Source organism: Phragmites australis, chromosome 17 (assembly GCF_958298935.1).
Source record: "Phragmites australis chromosome 17, lpPhrAust1.1, whole genome shotgun sequence".
NCBI lineage: Eukaryota > Viridiplantae > Streptophyta > Magnoliopsida > Poales > Poaceae > Phragmites > Phragmites australis.
The window spans coordinates 7,612,816-7,619,545 of record NC_084937.1 but is presented as its reverse complement, the minus strand read 5'-3'; positions in this window follow the sequence as shown (position 1 = coordinate 7,619,545).

The following is a 6,730-nucleotide window of genomic DNA, read 5'->3' as shown; positions in this document are numbered from 1 at the left end:
AGCCAGCGTTGTGAGGACCCCCTGCAAGACCACGACTCCTCCTACAGGCTGACCTATAGGCCACGCCCTTCTCAGAGGACTTTTGGACCCCGAAGTTGCCCAAGTTTAAAGGCGATTCGAACCCTAACGAGTTTGCCCGATCCTACGCCCTAGCCATAGAGGCCAGCGGAGGCGGACCGGCCACCATGGCTAAATGGTTCCCCCTCACCTTAGAAGGGTGACCATATGCTAGTTCTGAGCGTAGGACCTTGGCACCATTCACACCTAGTCCCAACTCCGAGACCACTTCCGTAGCAACTTCCAGGGCACCTTCATCAAACCAATAACCTCCGATAGCCTGTTCACTATCAGGCAGGAGCCAGACAAAACCCTCCAGGACAACTTCTGAAGGTTCTCCCAAACTAAAGCCCAGATTAGGGGCATATCGGACTCTTCGGTCATTGATGCCTAACCCAGGGCCTGGCCGACGGCCCCCTATACGATTGGCTGCACCGACGCCCAATACGCATGGTAGAAGTCCTCATGAGCAAATTCGAGGAATATGCGCGGGTGGAGGAGGAAAAATTCCACCGGAGTCGCTCACAAGCTAGCAAGGCCTCTCGTGCCAATTTCCAGAGGCCGCACTCGCAGGCCGGATTGTCACATGCCCTCGCTCCCCCAGTAAAGAGGAGCTTCGAGGAGGCCCTTACTGCAGGTCCCAAAGGGGGCGGCAGCGACAACGCCAAAAGGTTAGCAATATCAGCCCAAGCCTCAAGGCTCCAAACCAAAACCACCCCAGGGAACACAATCGGGGACGCTCCGGAGGCCTCCCAGAGCGAAGCCATCCTCCAAACCAGCGTTCCAAGGAAGAATCCTAGTGCACTCTACAAGGCGCAGGACGAGGACATAATACTGACAACTGTCGAACCCTCACCACCTTCCGAGAGGAGTACCTCGGAAGGCAGGCAGCCTTCGCCTCAACTGATGGGCCCCCCAAGGGGCGGTCAGAAGATCACAGGCCATCAGCCACCGACGGGTCGACCATCTGGCCCTGTAGAATCCTCCGTAGCTAGCCCTACCTTCGCCACCCAAGTCATCACTAGAGCGGTATAATGATCAAGGGGTGCGAGGCAAATAGATCGTCCTCGCCATTACCGGCGGAGGGAGCTCCGGTTGCACTTCGAAACGACAACAGCGAGACTACGCACGCGGGGTACACCAAATCAGAGCGACTAGCATCCATCGATAGGCCCCCGACTGGGCCGACGCCCCCGTGACGTTCACCGTCGATGGCTCTGAGGGGGTAAAATTTCCCCACTCTGATGCCTTGGTCATCTCAGCCAACATCGCTGAAGTCGAGGTCCGAAGAATACTGGTCGACGAAGGCAGCTCGGTGGACCTCCTATTTGTGCATGCCTTCGACCAGCTTCGAATTCCACAAAGACGGCTCTCACCAAGTAGCAGACCCCTCCAGGGATTCAATGGGGCCCCCCTCAACTCCCTATGCCAGATAGAACTCTCGATCATCGTCGAAGAGGGCTCGGCATCACGATCTAATGTACCATAGGCCTACAATGCCATCCTGGGACAGGGAACTCTAAATAGATTCAGAACTATACCCCATCATAATTACCTCTGCCTGAAGATGCCTGGACCCCAGGGGCTAATAACCGTCCACGGCGACCAAGACCTAGATAGGCGCATCGAGTATGGGCACCCTGCTCCGCTCCCCAGTCGCCATATCCATGCTATGACACAGGAGAACACGAAGGACCCTGCGTTGGCGCATCCCAGGCACTGCTGCCCTTTGAGGCCACAACCAGAGGGGGACATAAAGCTAGTCCCCGTACACCAAGACCAACCTGATCGGACCTTCCGAATAGGGGAGGACCTCACCTCCGGAAAAGAAGCCCAACTTCTGGCTGTCTTGCGGGGTAATCTTGACACCTTCGCATGGTCCACGCAGGACCTCCTAGGAGTCGACCACAGCATCATCGAGCACTCACTTCAGGTCAACCCGAGGGCAAGGCCCATACGCCAGGGGCTTCGCAAGCTCTCTCCGGAGCAGGCACAAGCCGCAAAGGAAGAAGTCCAGAAGCTACTGAAAGCCGATGTTATCCGAGAGGTCATCCACTCTGATTAGCTCTCCAACACTGTCCTGGTCAAGAAACACAGTGGAAAATGGTGTATGTGCATTGATTTCACATCGTTAAACAAAGTATGCCCCCGGTATCTGTACCCCCTTCCTCGCATCGACCAACTAGTGGATTCCGCTGCCAGCTGAGAACTGCTAAGCTTCCTCGACGCCTACTCCGGGTACCACCAGGTGTGGATGGCAACGGAGTATGAGAGCAAGACCAGCTTCATTACCCCCTTCGGAGTGTACTGCTACGTCCGGATGCCCTTCGGTCTTCGGAATGTTGGGGCCACCTTCTCTTGCCTAGCACACAAGGTACTGTAGCAGCAGTTGGGCCGCAACATCAAGGCCTATGTGGATGATATCATGGTAACAAGCCAACTAGAAGCCAACCATGTTGCCGACCTGCAAGAAACATTCAACAGCCTCCGGGCCACTGGCATGCGGCTGAACCCAAAAAAATGCGTATTTGGTGCTAGGGGTGGAAAGATGCTAGGATATCTCATTTCCCGAAGAGGCATCGAGGCCAATCCAGGCATGATTCGTGCATAGCAGAAATGTCACCTCCCGCCAAACCGAAAGAAGTACAATGCCTGGCCGGCCACCTCGTGGGCCCTCAGCCGGTTCCTTGCAAAATCTGCCCAGCACAGCCTCCTTTCTTCAAAACGTTGAGGGGCCCTAAGCCATTTAGCTGGAAGCTGGAATGCCAAGCGGCATTTGAGGCCCTAAAGGCACACCTTTCCCACCTTGAAACACTTGCGATGCCCCTCCCCGGTGAAGGACTACTCCTATACCTATCCATCTTTGCGTCTGCCGTCAGTGCCGCCCTGGTACGGGAGGAAAAGAGTAACGGTCGCTCCACTCAAAGGGTTGTATACTACGTCTCAGAGGCCTTAGCCGGGACCAACATGCTACACCAAACTCAAAAACCTGCTGATGGCCCCACGCAAGCTCTGACACTACTTCCTTGCCTATGACATCACTGTCCCAACCTCGTACCCGCTTGGCAACATGTTTCGCAACCGGGAGGCGACAGGATGCATCGACAAGTGGGCGGTAGAGTTAGCCCCCTTCGTGGTAAGGTTTGTGGCCCGCACCGCCATCAAATACTAAATCTTGGCAGACTTCATCGCCGAATGGACCCACCAAACCCACCACTACACCCACTGAAAACATCTGGACCATCTACACTAATGAAGCATACTGCTCCATGGGTGTCGGAGCTAGCGCGGTCCTCATCTCTCCCATAGGCCAGCAGGTCCAATATGTTGCTCGCCTGGATTTCAAGACGACCAACAATATAGCCGAATAAGAGGTTGTCCTCTTAGGCCTCCGAAAGGCCCGAGCCTTGAGGGCAGCTAGAGTCATCGTCCGTACCGACTCTCAGATCGTTGCCGGTCACGTCAACAAGAACTTCTAAGTTCAGCATCCGGACATAACAACATACCTTGAGGCCATTCATAAGGCTGAGGCACACTTCTGCGGCATATCAATACGAAGCATACCACAGGCAGACAACAGTCAGGCAGACGCCCTAGCAAAGGCCACAGGCATGGGTAAAGACCCACCAATAGGCACCTTCCTCAAGACCCTACACCAGCCGACCGCCAGAGCTCTTGACAAGAGGGTCGCCGCCATCCTCCCCATCAAGGTCGCAGACTGGAGGGCCCCCCTCCTATCCTTCCTGGAAGGAACAGAAGAACCAGACGACCCGATTGCACTCCGTCACATCCAACATCGCGCCAGGGGCTACCTTCTCATAAATGGCTACTAAAGGAGCCGACCTCCAACTCCCTTGCAACCAATTGCCCCCATCTGGCCCCTGGCTCATTGGGGTATGTACCTCATCGGTCGATTTCCCTGTGCTAAAGGTAACCTTTAGTACGTAGTGGTAGCATTGGAGTACTTCTCCAAATGGATCGAGGCCGAACCCCTCACTGCAATCACATCAAAGAATCTACCACTTCGCCGTCCCACGATAGGTCATGTGGACAACGGCACACAATTCGATTCCGGGCCTTTCAGATAGTTCTGCGATGACCTCAGCGTTGAATTATGCTTCACAGCAGTTCGACACCCTTAGTCCAATGGGGTCGTCAAAAGGGACAACGACAACATCTTCTCTGGTCTAAATCGCTGCCTTGTCGACTTAGCTCAAGGCCTATGGGTCGAGGAACTTCCCAAGGTTTTGTGGTCCCTCCGCACCACTGTCACACAGGCCACCGGGTTCATACCCTTCCACCTCCTGCATGGAGACGAGGTCATGACCCCCACTAAGGTCAAGGGCTGCTCACTCAGGGTACAACTTCCACAAACTGACGGAGAAAGGGAGCTCTCCCTCGACCTTATCAAATGAACGCGGCTCCATCCCATTCAGAACCTCGATCACTACATCAAGAAAACAAAGGCCTGGTACGATCCAAGGGTTGTGCTGCGAAACTTCAAACCCAACGAACTAGTGCTTCGATGTGCCCTAGCCCCAGGAAAGCTGCGCAACAAATGGGAAGTCCGATACGTAGTCCTCAAATCTAACAGGCCTGGCTCCTACCGCCTGGCTAATACAAAAGGGACGCTCCTCGAACACAGTTGGAATGCGGAGACCCTCCACAAGTACTATGTATAAGGAGCCCTAGGCTCAGTCCTCTTTGAAGGTACCCAAAAAAAAGAGACCCTCCAGCATCTTGAAGGCATAAGCCTCCGTGCTGGACAAGCATTCCGTCCACCATCTTTAAGGTCTCGCTAATCTACATGGTGGATAGGCAAAGACTGCTCCAGCATCTTCAAGGTATAAGACTCCGTGCTGACAGGCATTCTGTCCGCCATCTTTAAGGTCTAGCTAACCTACGTGGTGGATAGGCAAAGACTGCTCCGGCATCTTGAAGACCTAAGTCTCCATGTTGGGCAAGCATTCCGTCCGTCATCCTTTGGGCCTAGCAAACCTAAAATGGCGAATAGGCAAAGGCCGTTCCGGCATCTTGAAGGTAGTGCCTTCATACCGAACAAGCACAACACCCTTTGTCATTTATAAGGCCTGGCTGACCTAACATGGCGAAGGGATAACACCCCGGCATTAGCACGACTAAAAGTCTCCATGCCAAAATCACCAGACCCTTTCGATATCCTGAAAACCTAAAACTCCGAGCTCCCCACTCCCACCTACTGCAACACAATGCCCCTCGAAATCTCGCACCTCGTTGCCGCTAAGCAGCCACATGATGCGAAGGGGCTGGGATAAGGGGCACAGGCGAAGCGTCGATGCGATCAATCATAAAAAGAGAGAGAAAAATAAACAAAACAACAAGCTAACACAATGCAAGTTGTACATGCACAACATACAAAGAGTCTTTGCATATAGCTAACCGTTGTACATCGAATCTATGCCCAGCAAATTGGCTAGCCTGCTACACTTCCCTGTACCACTACGAGATGATGAGGGTGCCCGACCACCACGCCTCCTGGAAACACCGTGGGACCTGGAGAGTCATCCCTGATAACTGTGCACAGGAGACCCTACTGCCCAAAACGGAGACTCAGCCTCGAGAAGACGAAGGATCCGCGGGGAAAGTATCCGAGTCGAAGGTCAAGAAGTCCAACTCTTCCTCCTCCTGCCCCCTAGGTGAGGCCTCCACGGCCTGTACCTCCTCCACCTTCACCTCGCCCAAGATAGACTCAGGAATTTCTGAGGGCACTCTTCCATCAGAACCCAAGGGAAGGACAAAGCGTTGTAGGAAGTGTGAGCCAGCAACCTACCGGGCTGTTCGAGCCGCACACAAATCATCCCTTGAAACAAAATATGCATCCAAAGTGGACACCAGGGGATACTCCGGTTTGACCTTAACCAAGACATCGACGGCCACTTGCGGATCAATACGCCCCTTGGAATCACAGGGCATAACGAAACGACTCTATCGTCGAACGAACGGAGTAGTAGCCCCCAACGCTCCGAACGCACTCGATCCCTCCCCGGAGGCACTATCCAAGATACGAACAAGGCCTCCTCCGGCCTCGGGCCGCCATACCTATACACGCAGATCGGACTCCAGTTAAAACTCAAAGGCACAAACATTCCAGAAACAACACAAGCAAACCATAGGAAGACAGGCGTGGTTCCATCAAATAAGGAAAATATTATATACATGAAGCAGAAGAGGGTAGTCAACATGCTAAAACCTGACCCCCCCCCTCGGGAAGGAAAAGAAAAACAAAAGACAGCCTGCGGTAGAGCTACACCTCCGGGGCATCCACGCATAGATCCGGTGGGGCAACAACGCCAGACGAAGAACCTCCAGAGGGCCACGAAGCGCCCGTAGACTCTGGGTGAGGGACCGGACCTCCCAACAAAGAGCCCGGGCGAAGGACCCCCAAGGCACCCTGAGTCCCCTGATCGGCCATATAGCGCAACGTCATGCTCCGGTCATGCTTCGCCCATACACCACGTCGGAAGCTCTCCAGGGCTGCTCAATTCTCCGCCGGAGGTGCCTCTAGCTGGAAGGCCTCGACCATAGAGTCTGGCACCTGCTGCTCCAGTACGTCGAGGGGACCAACCCTCGCTTGGTGCAGCAGGGTCAGCTAAAGCTCAGCGGCCACACGAGCGTTGCACCTAGCGTAGACCTC